The sequence below is a fragment of the Camellia sinensis genome, chromosome 2, assembly GCF_055761805.1.
Source record: "Camellia sinensis isolate YWXY chromosome 2, ASM5576180v1, whole genome shotgun sequence".
Classification (NCBI taxonomy): domain Eukaryota; kingdom Viridiplantae; phylum Streptophyta; class Magnoliopsida; order Ericales; family Theaceae; genus Camellia; species Camellia sinensis.
In genome coordinates, this window is record NC_138962.1 from 98,979,063 (window position 1) to 99,001,475 (window position 22,413).

The 22,413-nt window shown below is 45.3% G+C and overlaps 1 non-coding gene across 1 annotated transcript; it reads left to right on the forward strand.

Annotated features, from left to right (window-relative positions):
• The first annotated feature begins 429 nt into the window (after positions 1-429).
• Positions 430-591, forward strand: LOC145820754 (U1 spliceosomal RNA). The gene has a single exon (XR_014362823.1). It is a non-coding gene; the product is annotated as a U1 spliceosomal RNA (small nuclear RNA).
• The last annotated feature ends 21,822 nt before the right edge of the window (positions 592-22,413 follow it).

Sequence of the window (22,413 nt, forward strand, 5' to 3'; positions counted from 1 at the left end):
ATATAATGAAAACAACATTATTCATAAAGTACTCGAGTTTTTCACAACATTAGGCTCTGTTCACTTGTCACACTTGTCAAGAGTTTTGATGGGAAAGTAATTTCACGAAAAAGATACATCACAGTAAAGGATAAGAAAACTCAATTTCTTATATGTATTTGTTCATTGATAAATGAATTTTGCCAAAAAGATTTAGTAAAATTTAGTAGAGGGAATCTTGCAAATAAAACTATCTACTAGATGGAATAGGAATCTGTTTGATGATTAATCATCTCAAAAAGTGTAAAACCAACATTTTGCATGTTGTTTAGAAGTTTCAAGGCACAACCTCCATGTCGAGACGTTGCCGTCATTCCCATATTGAACAAACGTCAAGCAAGAGAGGCAATTGTGAGGCAATAGATAAGGACTGGGCAGCATCACTAAAACACACTTACCTGGGCGGTCAAATGGGTGATCAATGAGGCCCATGGCCTAGGTTAGTGACCTCCATTGCACTTAGGGGGGGGCCGCTCGCTTAAGGTCTGTCCAAGTGGCAGAGCCTGTGGCATCATTTGTGGCAGTGGGGGCCTGCTTTCGTGCGGCCCCTATCCAAACTTAGTTCTATATTTATGAGTTGAGCTTGAATGGATTTGCATTAATGTTGAATATATTTACATGTCAATCTCCCGAAGAGAGGAGAATTCGGCAAAGCTGTGTGAGTATGAGTTATTTCTCATACTGATCTGTAATTATTTATTATTTCTCACTTTGTTCTAATTATCACAATTTAAAAGTTACAAAATTTCAATTCCATCCCTGACAAATTATGTTCTCATTTTGGTCATTAAACATATTAAGTTTTCCGATTTTGGTCCATAAAACCAAACCCAACATAATCTCAAAACCATCTCCACCCCTAAATTCAACTAATCTCGAAAATCAACTTTATATAGGTGCACGAAAATGAAAACAGGTATGCATCATTCAAGTAAAGAGGATACAAGTTGAAGTGTTGAGGCTAGTGGAAGAGATCGGGTAGTAGGTTAGGAGCGAGGTGGTCAGTTGTGGATTGGGGTGAAAAGGTGCACAGAGGAGGGAAGAGAATAGGAGAGTAAAGGAAAGTGAAAGTTCTTATGGCACCATTTTTGGAATTTGGACTAAAAATGGAGGGTTAGAGATCAAAGTAAGAATCTTTTTTCAAGGACCAAAGTGAGAAAAGAATCATACTCTATGGGGGTGAAAATGTAATTTATCCTATGTATATTTCCATTTTTCTTTCCCTTAATAAATTCACGATCCAATCCAAACATAAACATAGCTCCTCTACAGGAGCTTTTGGCAATTTTGTGCAAAATATTGGTTCTCTTAATGCAAAGGCACAATTAGGGAGCAAATAGTGTCCTCTCTATCTTTGATTGTACTACAAGTTGTCAAGCTAAATTTCCTTATATCAAAATAGCATTGACCATTTCAATATACTTTACCCAAGCAAATAATAATATACTGGCAATTCAACTTTCATTTCTCACTAACTAAATATATTAGGGAAAAAAATTATTCTGAGCATATTCTAAGCATCAAACTTTTGTTTTATTTCAAATTATAGAGCTGAGACCAAAATTCAGCCAACATACTGTAGACGCGCCCGCGTGGGGGGCCCTCGGTTCTTAATCTGAACCAAAGAGTCCAAATCCGGCCAATCGTTTTGAGAAACAAATTTTTTGAAAGAAGTGCCAAACATGGACTACTTTGCCAGATACAGAGTCGCCACCTAAATATTTTATAAGGGGGAATTTAGGAAACCCTGACTCGGTGCCAAAGGCCACGTGTCCGTCATCACCAAAGTTGCCTCGGCTCGGGAACTTGGATACGATTGGGGAAGGTCAGCTATGAGCACCCCCTCTCGCCCGATCCGAAGATCGGCCTCTACTAACCATGATATCCGTTTTTGAAAACGTTATGTGCTCTTATTCTAGTTATTAGCCTAGAATTACTACGTTATGCGCACATCAAACAAGTATAGACTAGATTGCCTAATTTGGAAATAAGCATTGCATGTCCGTTTGTCTTAAAAAAAAGCACTTTGGAATTTGCTACTCGCAAGTAGGCTAAAATACGGATTTCAACGAGTTTTTCCAACTCAGACAATCCAACCTTCACCCACAGGCATTCAAACAGTTTATCACATAAGCATCTAGCCACATGGTAAGCATACTGTCATGATAGCATTCACACGCATGCGGTATGCTAAAGCATGAAAACACTTACATCGTACTCCGTGCCAAAACAATAAACTAGTTAGCCAACATGCATGGTCCTAGTTCATGTCAAATTGACTAATGCAACACATACAGGATGCAATTAGAGTAGGCTCGGCTAACCTAAACATGGCATGTGAAATGCAATTAATTGATGCACGTATTCAGTTCGGAATTGAAGTACAAATGCAGTTAGCATGATGTACCGAGCCCGGTGCGTGCGAGACAAATGTATGGATGCATGCATGCATAGCATAAGGTATGCTAATTTAAACATGACCTATTACTAACCATCAAAGCAGGTAAGTAAAAGGGAGAAAGAAGTGGGGGTTGGAAGACATGCACACACTCACCCACACTTATTACAAATTCGCCTTCGCTCGGAGGGACCGAAAGAATAATACAAATTAACTAACTCGCAAGCTAATTAATTATTACAAATCACCTAATTAATTAACAAATTAACTAAGCATAAGAAAAACAGTAAAAGGGGCCTCGGGAAGAGGGTTCGATGCGCGCGTGCTCGGGTCTTGCTCGGAAGTGCACTGCCATGCATAGGCTGCCTCTGTTTTCCCTGCTCTGCCTCTTTGAAGACTGCCAAAGTCTCAGAATTGCTTCCCTGGACATTGGGAGACACCACCGGCTGAGTAGAATGGCCACCGGCAGTGGTATGTGACCACCGGCTGTTGGTGAAGCTATCGGCCCAGGAAAGATTGCCGGTCGGCACTGGACACTGCCGGTCGGCAGAAAGTTCCTGCAGAATCTGCAATTGACAGCAACAGAGGGCAAGGCAGAGCATGGCAATGCAATTCAAGCAATGTATGCACCTGTAGACGTCCCCGAACGCCCCGGGAGGGTGAGTCCCGTTCTGTTCATTTTGGGGTCACTACAGCTTAGGACTCTCAAATTGTCACGGTTCTAAATCTGAACCAAAGAGTCCAAGTCCGGCAAATCGTTTTGAGAAAACAGATTTTTGAAAGAAGTGCCAAACATGGACTGCTTTGCCAGATACAGAGTCGCCACCTAAATATTTTTTAATGGGAAATTTAGGAAACCCTGACTCGGTGCCAAAGGCCACGTGTCCGTCATCACCAAAGTTGCCTCGGCTCGGGAACTTGGGTACGATTGGGGAAGGTCACTTCGTGAGCACCCCCGCTCGCCCGGTCAAAGACCGGCCTCTACTAACCATGATATCTATTTTTGAAAACACTGTATGCTCTTATTCCGGTTGTTAGCCTAGGTTACTATGTGATGCGCACAACAAACAAGTATAGACTGGGTCGCTCGAATTGGAACAAAACATTTCATGCTTGTTTATTTGAAAGATGGTTTGCTACTCGCAAGTAGGCTTAAAATACAGATTTTGCCACCCGCAGGTGGGCTTAGAAAAGATGGTTTTGCCACTATCTAGTGGGCTTAAAACAAACAGTTGATGATTTATTCCAATCCAAGTAACTCAACCTTCACCCACAGGCATTCAGGCAGTTATATCACATAAGCAATTAGCCTCATGGTAAGCATGCTATTCATGGCAGTCACTCACACGCATGCAAGGATGCTAAAGCATAAAACTCACCGGGTACTCCAAGCCAAAACAGAAGCTACATTAGAAATCATGCATGATCCTAAGTATACAGAAATGCCTAATGCAACGCATGCAAAAATGCAACTATAGCAGGCTCGGCTATTCTAAATATGGCATATGGAATGCTACAGCTAACATATATTCAATTTGGAATTAAAAATACAATGCAGTTAGTATGATGCGCCGAGCCCGGTGCATGCAAAACAGATGAATGAATGCAAACATGCTGTCATACTGTATGCTAATTGAAATATGCCCTAATCTAACCATCATAAGCGGATAAATAAAAGGGAGAAAGACGTGGGGTTGGAAGACATACACCACACACACGCACACTTATTAAAGTTGTGCCCTCGCGCAAAGGGTCCGAATAAATAATACAGTCCCCAAATAAAAGAATATTACAGTCCAAATGAATATTACAGTCCAAATAATATACAAATTCCTAATTAATTAACAAATTAACTAAGAAAATAAATAAAACTGGCATGCAAGCCAGGGACTGCCTTGCTTCTGATGGATGATGCATGTCCGGGTTGTCTTGCGCGGAAAGCCACCGGGATGCCCCGATTAGCCTCTGTTTAGCAGTTATTCTTGAAACGCGCGCCAAGTCCCGAAAAGTTGCTGATTCTTTATTTGCTGCAACAGAGAGCAGGAAAGGGGCATAGCAATGTATTTGCACAGATATATGCATGCCTCGATCCTCGTGCCACCAATTACGCATACCGAGGCATGATGGCCGAGGAGTCGAAATGCACAATTCAATATGGGATGAATGCACATGAAAACACAATAAGACCTAACTCTATCATGGATAATCTGGAGTGTCGGTGACTGGGGAATTGAGATACATTCCGTCACTCGGAGTACGAAATGTGCCTCGTTTCCCGTGCCCGGGCTAACTCCTATTCCGAACACAATGCAATATGCATGATATGCATGAAATGCAACTAAGATACAATCCTAACATACACAATGTCATGAAAATGAGATGCCTCGAAATGCGTGCACACGGGCACGCAAACCGAGGAAATGCATGAATGCGAATGACATGGAAATATGATATGGACTTACACTAACATGAGGGAGCCTCAGCCACACTCACATAAGAGGCTGGTGGATGAAAATGAAGTGCCTCGAAATGCGTGCACACGGGCACGCAAACCGAGGCAATGGCATATGCAATGCAATATGGCTAAAATGGCATACAGGATGCAACATGGACTTATACTAACATGAGAGAGCCTCAGCCACACTCACATAAGAGGCCGATGGATGAAAATGGAGTGCCTTGAAATGCGTGCACACGGGCACGCAAACCGAGGCAATGGCATACGCAATGCAAATGACATGGAATGGCATATAAAATGCAACATGGACTTATGCTAACATGAGAGAGCCTCAGCCACACTCACATAAGAGGCCGATGGATGAAAATGGAGTGCCTCGAAATGCGTACACACGGGCACGCAAACCGAGGCAATGGCATACGCGATGCAAATGACATGGAAATGTGATATGGGCTTACATGCTAATGAAATTTCAGCACTGAAATGTGGGGGAAAACAGCCCCGAAATGAGGCGAAAGTACACCCGATGCATGGAAAAGTCCCGAAACATGGGTTATGGCACCCGAAATGGCCTATAGCTATACCAAACATGCAAAATTGGCACATGGAATGAAAAGACAGTAGCAAGGCAGTCCCAAAATTAGCATTTTTTCAGTACAAATCAAGGCCAAACAGCTAACAAAAATAGGGCAAAACTAGCATGCAAGAAATGGCCCTAAACATGAGATAATGAAGGAACTCATAGCTGCTGACCCCGAACAGATTAGGGGCCTTCTACAACATTGAAGAGGGACCAAAAATATGTACATTTACAGTTTATGGAAGCCCCAAAAACAATATACAAACATGCCAATGATATGATGCAAAATGAAGCTCAAAAGTGGCTATAACATGAGGTATACAAAACATTCACCAAATAAGAGAAGACCCTTAATAAAACATGAACATGGGGTCAAAATAAGACTATTTCTAGATCTGAAAAATGACCAAAAATGGAAGCAAGATAGGCCAACAAATCATGCAAAAATGGGGATTAAATGAGAGATATGACATGAAGTGTATGAAATATGCCTCAAATCATGAAAGGCCCTTAATGAAACATGAATAATGGACCAAAATAAGAGCTTTTCTAGCTCTGTAAAATAACCAAAAACAGAAGCAAGATAGGCTGCCAAGTCACACAAAAATAGGGGACCAAAGATGGATATAAAGACAAGTGGTACATGGAGGTCCCAAACAATGACGAGCCCTTCTTCAATGTTGAAGAGGGGCCCAAAATAAGCCTACTTACGGTTTAACTCATGCTCCAAAACAAATCACACATAAGCTAAAAAAATCATGCAAGATATTGACATTTTAGAGGGATATTGAAGCAAGTGCAAGATGGAGGGCTCAAACAGGGTTGAGCCCTTAATGAGACATGAAAATGAGCTCAAAAAAGAGGTACTTTCAGTTTTGGTCGGAGCTCAAATATTCAAGAAAGGGAGGCTAAGAAATGTTGCAAAAATGAGCTCAAAAAGAGGGAAAATGAACTTACCCTTGAAGACTTGACTTTTGTTGCTTCTTGGCTTGAGTTTGTGGCTCCTTAGCTGCTGGAAATCCTTCCCTTGCTGCTGGAATGGAGTGATGGTGGTAGAGCTTGGTGGTGATGAAGGAAACAAGGTGTAGGGCTTGGAGTTTTCAAGGAAAATGAGAGAGATGGAGGGAGATTTGTGTCTTGAGGCTTGAAGAACAATTTTGCTAACCCCTCAACCTCATAACACCAACTGGTTATATGGACAAAAAGGAGGGGGCAAAGTGGGGCAAAAGGTGGGGGAAATGTAGGCAAGCTTTTCCCCCCAAAATATCCCCCGGATTGAGATATTTTCCGGGGGAAACAGCTATACAGCTGTAAAGTTGATGTTGAGAGGAACATGGTCGGCCCCTTATTTGAGCTCCAGGTGGCCGGCCGGCCACCTCCCCTAGCCGGCCGGCCAAGGGCAAAATGGTCCTGAAAAATTAGTGGCCGGCCACCACTTTTTAGGGTCCTCCCAGGTGTGTAGATCACAGATATGTGGTTGAAAGTTGGCAACAGTGACCCAAGGGTGTTCAACATTGCATTTGAAGAGGAGGGGCAAAAATGGAAAGAACAATTACTGACCGGCCATGAACTTTTAGGAGCCTCCCAGATGTGTAGATCACAGATATGTGGTTGAAAGTTGGCAACACTGACTCAAGGGTGTTCAACATTAGCCCGGAAGTTAGAAAAACGGGCGTCGGAGGGCTCCGGAGGAGATATAACTGGATACTGCAACAATTACTAGCCTCCCACCCTTCAGTGACCTTCCCGGTGATAAAACAGAGGTACCTGCCAAAAATGAACGAAAACCGATGCAAAACGAAAGTTCGGGGGCCAAAACACGCAGTTCGGGATCCCGAAAATGGGCTGTTAAGCACCGAAAGTGGCGTTCAGCCACGAAGTGGGTTTCCGAGACCCCAGTGTCCCTCAAAAGGGAGCAAATAAGAAGTATGCCAAAAACCGGGGTAAACGGAGATGGTTAGGCGGTCCCGAACCGAGGCACACGGCCAACAGTCCCGACAAACCGGAAACCGGGCTCCGAAAGGGGCAAAATGGCCTACGGCCACAAAATGTAGCTCACGGCCACTGAGAGATGGTCTACGGGACCTCCCCCCCTCAGGAAAAGAAACAGAGAAAACCGATTTTGGTTCGCAAACCGAGGCAAGGCTAAGAAGAGGGTTCGGAAGTTCGGAGGCAGGGCTCGCGGCCGCGACTCCGAGACTTCTGAACAAGCACAACATGTAAGATCACCGAGTGCTCAACTGGTGACGTCTGAGTCTCAAGGTCGGTCAAAAATGGGGTGTCTACAGTACCAATCATGTCCCTTATCATGTTAGTGACTCAAATGGACATGCTCCTTGGTTCTCGGACCATCAATCGCGCATTTCCATGCGTTATGGCCCAAGGGACCAAGTGTGCACATTTTGATGTCAAGTACAATGCAAACCATCAAACCAAAGGGGGCCAATCCCTATCACTAAATCAAGGGACAAGGCATGCATGTTCAACGCAACCTAAGCATGTTAACTAACATGCAACATGGTATAAAAGGGAGCATGCAAACATGCAATGCACATTAGGTACACAACCTAAGCAACAAGGCAAACAAGCATGCCACAACTATGCAAACTACTTAGAGCATGCAAGATGTGATCTAATCATGCAACATGCTAGTAGTTTGACCAAGGGAATGCATACCAAATGCAAATGATTTCAAGCATGCAACACATGCAACCAAAGCATGCAAACATGAGGTAATGTAATAGCACTTGAATGGCATACAAGGGATGGACTTACACTAATTGGACGGCTCTAAGTTAGGTCCCAAAACAGTGGACAAAGCTTAAAAAGATGGGACCAAACACACATACACACATGCACATGTTAAGGCCTAAACACTTAAGCATCAAAGGGCATCTTTTAAGCACAATTAAAAGGGAATAATCATGGACATGGGGCATGCATTAAACTCTGAAAATCATGCAAGAACATGGCGCCAAACCAAGCAAACAAGATAGGCTAAACATGCAACAAATGGCCCAAGCATTCAAGGCAAGCTAAAGGGGTATTTGACCACACTTAGCAAGACCAAACATGGCATGAATTTAATGATCAAAAAAAGAGTTTTAGCACATAAAACAAAGCCCAAAAGACCACTTAGATGGCATCTAAATGGCTTAAATTCAAAAGCATGCACAAATGCACTTTCAAGGAGCATGCCACACAAGTTCATAAGACATCAAAGGGGCATCCAAGGCAAGCATACAAGCATGCAAAGGGGACTGAAATGATGCCATAAATGGTGCCAAACCATTAAAATAAAGCAAGTAATGCATGCTACACACTCACACACTTAAGGCCAACAAGCCAAAATGCAAAGGGGCTATACTAAACATGCCACGGCCGACCAAAATGACTAAGGATAGACCTCTAGCATGGCAAAATAAGCACAAAAGCTTCACAAAGCTAGGCCTAAAACATGCTTGAACAATGGTTTACAACCTAAGGCATGTTAAGGCCTAAACATGGCATTACAAGGTAGGTATGCTAAGCATGCATGGTGTACCAAAACCAACATACAACAATGCTATTTCATGGCAAAATAAGCATAAATAACAGGCAAGGTATGGTCAACATGAGGCTTAGCTAGGTGCTCATTAAAGAGGCAAAAATGGCCCTTTTCAAGGACAACAAGGAGAGGGGGACCCTCTCCTTCTTGGGACTTCAAAGCACCATCCTTACCACTGAAATGCCTCAAGATTTCAGTGGTGAGGAGGCCCAAACACCAAAGTCCCGGAGCTCACTCAAAATGGCTCAAAATGGGGACTCTCAAGGCCTAAGAGGGGTCAAACACCTCCAAACCACAAAACACTCTAAACAAACTATTTAGAGGGCCCAAAAACAGAACTTTTTTATATTATACACTAAGCTTAAAAATAGTTCTAAGATAGGCAAAAATAGTATGCAAGAATGGGAAATAAAGGAGTAAGATTGTTACCTTTGAAGACCCCCTTCACAAATGAAGCTCCAGCAGCTTCTTAAACTCCAAACCAGCTCCAAAACTCTGAAAACAATCCCTTAGAACCTCAATAGCCACGGGAAGGTGTAATGGTAGGTGTTTGTGTGCAATACTATGAACAAATACACCTAGAACACTCAAGAGAGAGAGATATAGAGATAGAATGTATATAAGTTCTAACCCTAGAACCAGAGCTTCTAACAATATTTTTTCTCTCTAAAATGTCTAACCCCAAAGCCAAGAGAGGAGGGCTCCTCTTATAGAGGAGCCAATCTTGTAAAGCTTACAAGGTAAGCTAACAAGAAGGCCATCCCTCCATACACGTGTATGGAGGGGAACAAAATGCCAGCCAGCTGTATTAAAATATCTGCAAAAGCAGATGAACAGTAGTCGGCTGCTCAAAATTGCCATTTTGACAAAATGGACTGCCGACCGGCAACAAAGAATGCCGACCGGCAATAAACATTGCCGATGGCAACAAAACACCAGCCGGTGGCCTCTGGCCATGGCCGGTGATGTGTGGGGATGCCTTACAAGGCATTCCCTACCTCTCCAAGGCAAAACACAAGTGTTTGGTGCAAAACCAGACACTAAACAGTCGAGTTCGGAGATCTTGGGGCAAGGCGCGTAGCCGAGACCTCCGGGAACTCCAAACGAACACAAACATGGATGATCACCGGGTGTTCAATCGGTGACATCCAAGTCTTGAGGATGGTCAAAAATGGGGTGTCTACAGTTGCCCCTCTTTGACAGAACTCGAAAGTCATAACAATGACGGGAGTGAATGTCAAAGCCCATTTTTGACAAGGCCGAAGACTCAGACAAGCATGCAAGGCAAACAAGATATGCGCCCGAAGGCAGGGGCAAAATGCAAGACAATGCACAGAGCCGGACATAATTTATGATCATGCAAAGAAAGCTGTAACGAAGCATACATGCGACAGTTTTAAGCTAGCATACACCGAACTACACTACAATGCAGAAAGGATGTAAGAGAATTGTGCAATTCTCAATACGTCTCACTCGGAGGATACAATACCTGTGCGGCTCGTCTGGTTGCGCCAGCCTCAAATGAACCGTACATACAATATCGTGCCTGTAAAGAAAACAACTCAACAGGTACGATGTTATTAGCAACATGCATGACAATGAAAAAATGGATGCAAAATGATATGCAATATATACAAAACAATATACAAACAATGCAAATGAAGATGCAATGCAATTGAAACAATGCAAGCTATATGCAAAGCAATTGAATCATGATCCAATCATGAGCGGTTCGAAACCACACCTATGTCGAATAGATTGATGGAGGTAACAAGTTCGTCTACCATAGAACGGTCTACTGAACTATGAGTAATGTAGGCGGACGCAAGAACAAGTATTGGGGGGGATTGACACAAGTGGGGAAACGACCCGCTAGAGAAAGGACTACGATCCTAATGCTGGATGCGACAACTACACTACAATGTAATGAAAATGCTGGGGAAATGGCAATGGATATGGCACGCGGGCCAAACCAAATCTTGCCTAGGCAAGGCATGTACGCATACAAGCCACGTCTAACATAGAACGGTCCACTGAACTATGCTTCGACACGAGAAGTATGGGCACATACCAGACCAAGCTTAACATGGAAAGGCGCAAGCCATAGGCGGAGGTGATGCAATGTATGCATGCAAGCTACGATGCAATATCTACAAATATGCAATGGAAATGGATACAATGGATATGGCCTGCGGGCCAAACCAAATCTTGCCTAAGCAAAGCATGTACACGTACAAGCCGCATCCAACATAGAACGGTCCACTGAACTATGTTTCGACGTGAAAAGTATGGGCACATACCAGACCAAGCTCAATCATGGAAAGGCGCGAGCCATAGATGGAAGGTGATGTAATGAGTGCATGCAAGCTACAATGCAATATCTACATTATATTATAATGATGCATGACAATGCAACTATATTTTTTTTGTTTTGAAATGCAAATGATGCATGAAATGCATGTTGCATGGAATGCGCGACAACACGCGGCTTTTAAGATACATGACAATGTAAATGGACTGTGCACATCAATGTGCTAAAGGTCTTGCACCTTCTGAGGATTTAAGGTCTCCTAGACCGTACAATATCTGTGCAGTTCGTCTGGTTGCACCAGCCTTAAATGAACCGAACATACAATATCGTGCCTGCAAAGAAAACAAACTTAACAGGTACAATGTGATTAACAATATGCATATTAATGTATTTGAAAATGCGTGACAACGCAAAGCAAGTGGGAAGCATAACAATGTTGTGAAAGCACAGACATGTAAGTGGAGCACGCGGTCTACGCAGGCAACGAAATTGATCATAAACATGCGGTCTACGCAAGCAATGAGATCGAACATAAGCATGCGGTCTACGCAAGCAGAACATGCGGTCTACGCAAGTAAAATATGCGGTCTACGCAGGTAATGAAATTGATTGGAAACATGCAGTCTACGCAAGCAAGACATGCGGTCTACGCAAGGAAAACATGTGGTCTACGCAAGCAAAACATGCGGTCTACGCAAGTAATGAAATTAATTACAAACATGCGGTCTACGCAGGTAAAACATGCGGTCTACGCAAGGAAAACATGCGGTCTACGCAAGCAAGACATGCGGTCTACGCAAGTAATGAAATTGATTACAAACATGCGGTCTACGCAAGCAAAACATGCAGTCTAAGCAAGTCATGAATTTGAACAAACATGCGGTCTACGCAAGCCAAACATGCGGTCTACGCAAGCCAAACATGCGGTCTACGCAAGTAATGAATTTGAACAAACATGCGGTCTACGCAAGCAAAACATGCGGTCTACGCAAGTAATGAATTTGAACAAACATGCGGCCTACACAAGCAAAACATGCAGTCTACGCAAGGAAAACATGCGGTCTACGCAAGTAATGGAATTGAACAAGCATGCGGTCTACGCAAGTAATGAATTTGAACAAACATGCGGTCTACGCAAGCAAAACATGCGGTTTACGCAAGTAATGAATTTGAACAAACATGCGGTCTACGCAAGCAAAACATGCGGTCTACGCAAGTAATGAATTGATTGAATGCATGCAAAATGCAATGAGATGCGCGAAACCACGCGATGCGTTTCAGACAACGCGAGCGCGCGAGACAATGCGATTAAAATGTGATGCTCGTAGGATAACCTTCGGATTTTGTAAACGAGCCAAAAGGATACGGGAAGGATACACCTTGCATGAATTTGAGTGCTACATACAGAGGGCACGATCCGAGGTCAAAACGGAGGCCGGCTGAGCGTCGGAGATGCACTGTTTTGAGCAATGAAGGCCCTGAACTACAGATATAACCCAAACAAGGATGTAGGAGGATCAAAAACCATTGTAGGAGGCCATCGGATGCCCACCGGCCATCAGAATGCATCACCGGCTGTCCATCGACCTTCATAAAATTCCATCGGCACAATATATTGCCGACCGGCAAAGAGTGTGGCCGACCGGCAAAAACTCCTTGTTCAGGGCAGTTTTGACATTTCGGTCGTGGGTCTTTAAATATAGGGCCTCTAGCCCTATATTTCTCACATCCTCTTGCTCGAAAATTGCCTCTCTCTCTCTAGAGTGTTTTCGTCCTTCGATCTCCTCGTTTTCTTGCGTTCTAGCTCCCATTTCGTTGTTCGATTCGCGATCTCCTTCGCATTTCAGACATTTTCAACCGAACGAAACTTCGTTTCGGTGTTTATTTTTTGATTTCCGCCACTCGGGGCTTGTTTCCCTCGAGTTTTTCTCGATACCCGTACCTTTTCCGTACTCTGACTTTTCCGGCCTTTTCTGACCCTCTCGGGGTTGACTTTTCGTTGACTTTTCACATTCTCGCCCGGTTTTTTCGTCTTCCGGCCATTTTCACATTCTTTTTGAGATGGCGGACGATCTTCTACAGGGCGGGGCTCCTCCAGAGCACGAGATGGACCCTGAGGCCGAGCCCTTTCCACTCCGCGTCCGGCCGTTCGATCCGGAGACCTACAGGCTCGCGGTTCACATGATGCTTCCTGACGGACTACGCTAGTTCAGGAGCTTTGATAGGCACGTGCCACCCGAGCTACTACTGCGTGAGCCTACCTCCCACCTGTCCTTTGGCGCTTCTGAGGTAACTGTCCTTCTCTGCTTTACTTTCTGCAATGTAGGATGCAAAACTGCCGTAGCTGGTTGTGCTCTTTAACTGCTTTAGCTCAGATACCCTGACGTATTGTAGTTGATCGCAAACAAACTTGCAACTGATATCTGTTTAGGACTGACACATGCACACATACTACACTAACCCCGAATCACCCGAACACACGGCGCGCATTGTATTTCACTGCATACACACTGGTACCCGGTATCTGCTTGAGTCTGAAAACATGCACGCATGCTACGTTTGCATTGAACCATTCTAACACATTGACGCATCACACGTTGTAGTTCACTGTAAGCACACCGGCACCCGGTATTTGTTTGAATCTGTTAAAACTTGCACGCATGCTACATCTGCCCTGAACCACCCAAACACGCTGACACATCACACGTTGTAGTTCACTGTATGCTTCTTAGAACTGCATTTTGAATATTGCCTCGAGATTGTTGTTTTTTATTACAGGGGGATTCCCATACCATCCGCGGGTATAGGAACACCGTTGCTCGGGACTGGTACCTAGAGCTGCCAGACGCGGTTCGTGACATCGTCGACGAGGCCGGCTTCGGCATCTTCTGCAGGGGGCTCTCTCGGCTGACTACCTGCAGGCCCTTGCTTGCTGCTCTAGTGGAGAGGTGGTGAGATACCACCAACTCCTTCCACTTCTCCGTCGCAGGGGACATGACGATGACCCCTTACGACTTCTCGATGCTTACTGGCATTGGGGTAGGGGGTGATCCGATCCCCTTCGACACGGATATGGATGAGTGGGACGCTGCCCAGCTGTACCTGCTCGGCACTCAGCCTCCCCTCGCTCGAGCGGGGTTCGTCAGGTATTCCTGGTTCGAGAGCCACTTTCGGATCCAGCCGGCCTTGGCAGAGGAGGCGCAGATGTCCCCGGAGAAGGTGGACCAGTACGCGCGGGGCTTCATCATGTTCCTTTTCGGGACGACCCTTTTTGCTGATCGGGCGAACACCATGCCTTTATGCTTGTTGAGCGCACTGGTGGACGTCAGGCGGATCCGCCGCTACGACTGGGGTGGCGCAGGCCTGGCCACATTGTATGGTTGTATGAGCTCTTCTTCCCGCCTCAGCAGACAGCTCCTTGGTGGCTACTGGCGAGCTTGGGAGGTACGTCTTCTTCCCATTTTACATTCTTGCCTTCTGCTTTCTGTATTCTGTACACTGCACATATACTGTACACTGCCCCGCACTGACTGTACACTGCACACCCGGCATACATATACTCTACTTTACACTGACTGTATACTGCACACACTATACACTCTGCACAATACACTGCACAACACACGGTTCTGCTATTTTGCTTTATTTTGTATTCTGCCTTATCTGATAGTCATACTGATATCTGTTCTGCAGTTGTGTGTGTATGCCTACTTTCCTAGGCTTGCTCCAGTACCCGATGAGAAGATCCCACTCGGCGTCCCCTTCTCTCATCGCTTTGATGTGCGATGCGTGCGGAGACCACGGGAGTCTCTTATTTTCTTCCGCCGATACTTCGACACCATCACCGCCGCGGAGGTATGTTCAACCTTAGAATTTGCTTAGGCTTCGCTTAGCACTGTATGTTTTCAATAACGGTAGATAATAAACTGCATTTCATTTTCAGATCACCTGGCAGCCGTGGGCTCCGTTGCCGGCCGTGGTGAGGGATCACTATGAGGGCGCAGGGGAGACTGCCCATGGTCGGATCCTGTTGGAGGGCCCGGTCTATCGGGCTTGGTACCTGGGCGAGCGTTTCTTGCGTCAAACCCTGGGTTTACCGGAGCAGATAGTGCCGGGTCCGCCTCCTGCCCACATGAGAGATACAGAGAGGTTCGCCGCCCAGGAGATGAGGGACTACACCGTCGGCTGGGGAGCAGAGCATCACAGAGGCGAGGGTGACTACGCAGAGTACGTCTGGACCTACATTATGCGACCCTTGAGCGGTGGTCGCCGAGCTGAGGAGGAGAGGCCAGCGGCGCCAGTAGCTGGAGCGGGAGCTGGGGCTGGAGCAGGCACATCAAGTAGGGCTCGAGTGCATGGCAGGAGCGGAGCTCGGGGGGGGACGGGGGACTGGCTGGCCCACCCTACCCACTGTACTGTCATATAGAGGGCAGGATGGGGCGACCTACCAGATCCCCTTTGCTCCTCCCCCGGCTGATCATGAGTTAGCCGGTATCCCCGACTTGCCTCCGGTATGTATTACTTTATTTTGCATCTTGCATTGGCATTTCATTTCAGTTTATTTGATATTCCGCAGAACACTGATGTATCTTATACTCTTGCAGGCGTCCTCCGAGTACACCCGGCAGTCCGTGGAGTTGAATGCCTCCATGATGGGGATGCTACAGCGGACCTTTGACCTCCTGGGCCTCTATAGTATTCCGGTATGCCCTTCTGACGATAGTCTCAAACCATTCATAAGCTGATTCGCGTAATCTGATGCATGACACAACACCTGACACACTGATCTCACAGCATCTGATACACTGCATACACTGCATTTATGCACTACGTTCTGCACTTGATAAACTGCTTACAGCGTCCACACACCATACCCATACACTGCATTTTGCACTGATAAACTGCTCACAGCGTCCACACACTGTACTCATACACTGCATTCTGCACTGATAAACTGCTCACGGCGTTCACACACTATACTCGTACACTGCATCCTGCACTGATAAACTGCTCACGACGTTCACACACTATACTCATACACTGCATTTTGCACTGATAAACTTCTTACGGCATTCTTATGTGTTTACCTTTTTATGCTTTTCAGCCTCCCTTCCAGATTCCTCCGGTGGGCGGTGCTCCAGCTGGGCCTTCTATTCCTGCTCGAGGAGGGTGTGGAGACACTATACGTCCCCATACCATGGGGGGACGTGTTCATGTCGGGAGTAGCTCTCGGGCGCCGACCCCTGACGATGACGATGATGATGATGACTAGTCCGAGGCAGAGGCAGAGGGCGGGTCATCTGAGGAGGCTGGAGACGACTCAGACTCAGGCTCAGATGGCGACGCTGATGACGATGCCCCTGGACCTTCGTCCAGGAAGAGGGTGAGGACAGATCCCCGGGCCCGAGACTACTGATGATGATCCAGATTGTTGCTTTTCTTCCTTTTGTACTTTTTTCTTTTTTTTCTTCTCTTTTCTTCTCTTTGCTGGTAGTTAGATTACCTTGTACTGCCGCAGGCAGATTTTTGTTTTCAAAGCTATGTTCTTGAAAAAGATAATGAAATGAACAAACTTTTTGCTTAAGAAGTGTTACGTTTACATATCTCATGTATTGCATCGCATCACATCATGTCACACCTCAATGTGAATGGAATTGACCTGTTGTCTGAAAATTGAACACTTGCATTGTAATAATCAGATAACCAAACGGCCTCATAGCAAAACAGCCCAGGCAACACACTGCTTAAACTGAACGCACAGCCCATACCCTGTTGGGGATTAGTCTGCATACACCCCCTAACACCACACTCGGTTCATTCTACACACAACAAATCCTGAACAAACAGCCCAATCTGACGAGACAGAACACAAAGATGGAACCAGTTGAAGTTGAAGCACGCTCAGATGCCCCGAAACTTATTTTTCTTTGGCTTCGCACAGATGTAGAGAATGGCACAGCACTTTGAGCATAAACGACTAATTTTCGAAATTAAATAAGGGTTTTCAACCGGGGTATCGAGCCTACAACTGAACACAGCGGGGAGGACTCTAACAAAAGGGTACACGACCTAAACACAACGAGACACGCTCGGGGGAGACCTAAAACAAAGGTTGAGGTAAACAAAACAAAAGACACGACATACAGACGCGTTAACGAAGACGGGGGACCTAAAATCACGAGGAGCCAGTTTCTTTGGGTATTGTTTCCCACCATTTTCTCATTTGTGATTCTCACATCACTCTGGCACTCAAGCTCGGTTTTTCTCTCAAAACCCTTTGGCTCGCTTTTTCTCTCAACTTACACCTCTCTATTCTTTATTCTCTCATTTTTCGTCCCTCCCCAAGGTGATTAATGGATGAATAGGAAGTTGCGGGTTCATGCCCGATGTCGTTAGCTTACAGCTATTTCTTCTGGTGGGTAGAGTGCCCTCCTGGCAAGTATGTTGATGACGGGGGAAAGACAAAACACCTGACTCAACTGTGCCCCTAGTTCATCATTTTGACCATTTTTTTGTTTTGGCTCTACTAAAACAGTTTTGATCAAGATAAGAGTCGGATTAACGTACTTGTTCGATTTTTGATTTGAAAATCATGCAAGTCAGACCGTAAGCACTGAAAATTTTCCTTTATGGGTGCAAGAAAATGGTCCAGTTTCGGAAAATGAAATAATTTTCGAGAAAATAGTCAACCTTAGTAAAAATTTTCAAAAACTATTTTACAAACAGTCAATGCTCAATGAGCATGGAACTTACTCTTTGAGATGCGCAACCTCGGATCGGAGGCGACGAAAAATTGCCCCTGGCTTGAAAGACGCTGCACGGTAACGGAAAGTTGCCCCTGGTTTGAACGGCGACTCACGGCAATGGAAAGTTGCCCCTTGTTTGGATGATGCTGCAGCATATTGTAAACAGTTCTCACTAGTGATGATCATGACCGAACTATCTCGGATACAGAGAAGACGAAGATGGTCAAAACCAATATATGGACACAGTCACTTTGAAAGTGTTGAGCGACTGGACTTCAGGACGAAGTTGCCTACGTATCCGGTTGTCACAACCGAACCATCGGATTCAGAGAAGGCAAGGATGGTCAAAACCATTACATGGACTGAGGCGCTATGAAAGCGTTGAGGGCTGGACTTCAGAATGAAGTTGCCTACGTATCCCAAACATGGGAATCAAGCCTTACGTAGTTCCGGTTAAGGTACACTCGGGTATTAACCTTCAATTTTTAGGCTCTAACTTTTGCCAAGGCGCCCGTTGCGGGTTTTCGACCTTGCGAGCTTCTTTTCATTTTTTTTTTCTTTTTTTTTCTTGATTTTTTGTATCTTTTCATTCTCTTTTTTTTTTTCTTTCTTTTTTTTGATTTTATTTCTTCTCTTTTTTGCATTTTTTGTATTTTTCTCTTGCTCTAACTTTTGCCTGGGTCGCCCTTCCGGGTTTTCGACCCAACGAGCCTCTCAAAAGGGTAAAAGTGTAACAAGACCATGCCAAATGGTTTTTGAATTTGAAGCCTCTCTGTATCTAGGAGAACGGCTGTTGCAATGATTTGCAGAAGAATCCATCATGGCTGCTCCACGAGCTTCTTCTGGTGAGATCTAATCTTTTTTATTCGACTTTGGTGCCTCTTGTTCGAGGGCTGCTTCAAAACTGGCCACACGGGCCCCCTCCGACAGTTGACCGTTGAATGTTCCGAATGAGTTCGAGGTTCAAAACGAACAGGTCGAATCTTGAGGCTGAGAGCGATCCAAGGCTGCACAATCTCAAGAGCGATTCCACACAGGTCTTCATAGGGCCGCGTAAAACATTTGTTTTTGAAAGTTTTTAAGAAAGCAACAAATCGCTCGCGCCGAAGATAGTGTGGAACCAATCTGGATCAAGCCAGGGTCCTTCTCAGTACTCACGCTAACAAGCATGGTCTCATTCATTAAAGGCTTAGCATGCTTCTCTTTCTCTCAATTGATCAAATTTTTACAAAACCGGAGGAATTCCTTCCTCTTTGTTTTTAACACAATGTTTTGAAAAAAAGTTTTGGAGAACTTAGGTCAATGCGACAATTCTCAAGGCACAAAAGAGCAGGTAGAATGCAGGACCGTTCCATTCAAAACCCCTGGCACAACTAGCCCAAAACAAACAATAAGCACGGAAACATGATAGCCGCAGCTGTTTCATTCAGGTTTCTCGGATGTAACTGGCTCCTCGACAGAAACAGACTCAAAAAAAAAAACGCCTAATTACAAGACAAAACGGTGTTCGAGGCAACAACCCCGGAATCACCTGGTATTCTATACAAAGGGGACTGACTTGCTACAATAAGACAGACCGTTAAGCAAAAAGACTGACTCAAGACAAAGAGACAGACTCAAAACAAAAGGCTGACTCGATACCCGAGCAAGAATTTACAAAGCTAGCGTTCGCAGATGCTCAAAAATGCGTGCCAGACGCCACATCCAAAATATACTGAATGCCGCCCGCAGGTGGTTCACTTTCTGATTACATACTTGCAGTATCTGCGTCCTCAAAATCCAATAACTGGGTGGTAACGGACTTGGCTGAGGTGGGCGGGAGGATAACCTCATTGTCAATCAAATCTTGCACCTCATGACGAAGGCGGAAACAATTGTCGGTTGCATGGCCTGTCTGCTGGTGGTACGCGCAATACTGGGCAGCATCATGCGTAGCAGGGAGATTCTTCGGGAGAGGCCGAGGCTCCAAGGGTTTAAGGTGTCCCCTCTCGGCAAGGATCTAAAGTGCCTTAGACAGAGGCATGTAGAGAGCATAAAAGACCCTGCGCCCTCGGGGCAGGTATTTTGAAGTCTGAGCGTTCTTACTAGACGCACAAGCGAAAGGGTCGGCAGGCGCCACCTTGGCTTTCTGATCTTTCCCAGGTGCAGGGCTGGGAATAGGAGGAACTGTTCTGGCATGACGGGGCCTATCCCGATTTTCTGACTGACTTGAACTACCCTCAGGTGGAGTGGGGAAAGCATCCTCCACAGTTTTTGCCACAACTGCGGATATCTGTTGCTTATTCATCCCCCCGGCTTTCAAAGCCTCGACTGCCCGCAACAATGGTTCAATGGGATCGGCATCTGCCTTCGCTTTGTCTTTTCCTCTGGCCTCAGCCTGATCGAGGGTTTGGGTTGATGTTGATATGTCATTACCATAGCTGGAGGCCATCTCCGGTTGGCTAAGTTCAATCACAATCCGCCCCAGTAGCGGGGGCTCCTGTGGCATGAAATTCCCGGCATACGGTGCTGCTAGTGGCGAAGTCGACATTCCATAGGCCAGATCGGCCATGGATCTCTGGAGATCACCTATCATCCCCATCAATTCAAAGGTGGTGGGCTCACGAGCCTGATACAACTGGGGGGCCCAGACTGGGTGTGTGACAGGTGACCTAGGCAGATGCGATACATCAACATTGGTTTCATCCCGCGGGGTGATCCCTTGATCTAGCGTAGCTGTCATAACCACAATCTCTTCTGAATTCTGCGTCGTCATAAGTCCTGCCTCAATCAAAGGGGAACACTAGCTATTCTGTACCAATTCTCTGGATACTCTGAACTGAAAGGAAAAACAAACAGTATTTCAGCCCAAACAGATCAACCACAGGTGTAGCCGAACAACTGCGCTCTATTGCCGATCACTGTTACCCAGAATCACTGTTCCCAAAACTGAACCTGATACCCGCAGATAACTGATTCTCATAAACTGATACTGATGCCCTCAGGTCTAATACTCAATCTTGCAAACTGATATGTACGTTCCTGTAGAGATACACTCTAAAAGCACATAGTAAGTAAAGAGAGTCAAAACACCCCTATGTTGGGGTAGGGTTTCCCTATCCTATTTTGTCAGGAGCTAGGGTTCCACTATGCATGCAGCAGTTTCCAAACAACCTAACATCGGGTAAACAACCTGTCCTAGTTTGGAATGGTCACTATGGATTCCGAATATGCACTAGGTCGAATGGTCAAAAAGGGTGTCCCGGTAAAATCAGGGTTTGTGTTCCCATACTGTCAGAGACCACAACCGGTCAGCCTTATGGTCATGCCTTGACAAGACAAGCCTCCGGCAAACCGTTCAGGAATGGCAGATGGCAAACACGGTGTCCTAGGCGCACCAATGCACATGAAATGCAAAGAAACACATAAGTGCAGTCAAAACAAGATATCATGAGTTCGAGTCAAGTTCTCTATTATCCCCAGCAGAGTCGCCAGAAACTGTAGATGCGCCCGCGTGGGGGGCCCTCGCTACAGTTGGGACTCAATTGTCACGGTTCTTAATCTGAACTAAAGAGTCCAGAACCGGCAAATCGTTTTGAGAAACAGATTTTTTGAAAGAAGTGCCAAACATGGACTGCTTTGCCAGATACAGAGTCGCCACCTAAATATTTTATAAGGGGAAATTTAGGAAACCCTGACTCGGTGCCAAAGGCCACGTGTCCGTCATCACCAAAGTTGCCTCGGCTCGGGAACTTGGGTACGATTGGGGAAAGTCAGCTATGAGCACCCCCTCTCGCCCGATCCGAAGATCGGCCTCTACTAACCATGATATCCGTTTTTGCAACGTTATGTGCTCTTATTCCAGTTATTAGCCTAGAATTACTACGTTATGCGCACAGCAAACAAGTATAGACTAGATTGCCTAATTTGGAAATAAGCATTGCATATCCGTTTGTCTTAAAAAAAAGCACTTTGGAATTTGCTACTCGCAAGTAGGCTAAAATACGGATTTCAACGAGTTTTTCCAACTCAGACAATCCAACCTTCACCCACAGGCATTCAAACAGTTTATCACATAAGCATCTAGCCACATGGTAAGCATACTGTCATGATAGCATTCACACGCATGCAGTATGCTAAAGCATGAAAACACTTACATCGTACTCCGTGCCAAAACAATAAACTAGTTAGCCAACATGCATGGTCCTAGTTCATGTCAAATTGACTAATGCAACACATACAGGATGCAATTAGAGTAGGCTCGGCTAACCTAAACATGGCATGTGAAATGCAATTAATTGATGCACGTATTCAGTTCGGAATTGAAGTACAAATGCAGTTAGCATGATGTACCG